The sequence below is a fragment of the Pteropus vampyrus genome, unplaced genomic scaffold (genome assembly GCF_000151845.1).
Source record: "Pteropus vampyrus isolate Shadow unplaced genomic scaffold, Pvam_2.0 Scaffold11071, whole genome shotgun sequence".
In the NCBI taxonomy this organism is placed as follows: Eukaryota; Metazoa; Chordata; class Mammalia; order Chiroptera; family Pteropodidae; genus Pteropus; species Pteropus vampyrus.
The window spans coordinates 1,751-2,933 of NW_011899852.1; the positions used below are offsets into that span (position 1 = coordinate 1,751).

The following is a 1,183-nucleotide window of genomic DNA, read 5'->3' on the forward strand; positions in this document are numbered from 1 at the left end:
TGAGATTTCATCAGAATAGTACGTAATTTAACACTTACGAATTGTTCATTTCTGAAATTTTCTCATTTAATATTTTGGGACCATGGTTAACCACAGGTAACTGAAATCACAAAAGCAAAATTATGGATAAGGGGGCACTACTGCATATGGTGTTAAGTAAGGGTCTAACTTCTTTCTTTTACATGTGAATGCCCAGTTTTCCCAGGACCATTTGTCAAAAAGACTATCCCAGTGAATATTCTCAGCATCTTTGTCAAAAATCGTGTGACCAGTGCTCACTTCTGCAGCATATATACTAAAATTGGAACAATCCAGAGAAGACTAGCATGTCCCCTGCACAAGGATGACACGTAAATTTATTAAGTGTTCTATATTTAAAAAAAAAAAAATCACATGACCATAGCTTCAAGGATTTGTTTTTGGGCTCTCTTCTGCTAACTTTGGGATTTGCTTGTTCTTTTTCTAGTTCCTTGAGGGGCAAGGTTATGTTGTTTATTTGAGAGATTTCTTTTTTATTGATGTATCTACTTATTGCTATAAATTTCCCTCTTAGAACTGTTTGGCTGCATCCCATAAGTTTTGATATGTTGTGTTTCCATTTTCATTTGTCCCAAGATATTTTTTTATTTCTCTAAAATTATATCTTTATATATCGTGTGCCCCAAAACATACATTAATAATTCATTTAAATGCATTAGTCTCTTACATTATGTAGTAAACAAGATTTAGAGTTACAAACCAAAGTTACAGAAATACTAGCTTTTAAACTAATAATTCTTCTTTTCTTTAAATGTATTATTCTCTTAAATCATGTAGAAAACAAAAAGTATAGTTACAAACCATTTTTACAATAATACTAGCTTTTATAGTTGCCCATGTATTTACCTTTATTTAGATCTTTATTTCTCTAAATGGCTTCCAGTTACTGTCTCCTGTCCTTTCATTTCACCATGCAGGACTCCCTTGACTATTTCTTGAAGGGCAGGCCTAGTCACAAATTCTCAGCTTTTTTACATCTGAGAATGTTTTAATTTCTCCCGCACTTTTTTGACAGTTTTGCTGAATCTAGGATTCTTGGTTTACAGGTTTTTTTCTTTTAGCACTTTGAATATAATGGCCCACTGTCTTCTGGCCTCTAAAGTTTCTGCTGAGAAATTTGCTGATCTTATTGGGGATTTTGTTG

The 1,183-nt window shown here is 32.9% G+C and overlaps 1 non-coding gene across 1 annotated transcript; it reads left to right on the forward strand.

Moving 5' to 3' along the window:
* The first annotated feature begins 271 nt into the window (after nt 1-271).
* On the forward strand, nt 272-378 carry LOC111734988. Its single transcript, XR_002778642.1, has one exon. It is a non-coding gene; the product is annotated as a U6 spliceosomal RNA (small nuclear RNA).
* The last annotated feature ends 805 nt before the right edge of the window (nt 379-1,183 follow it).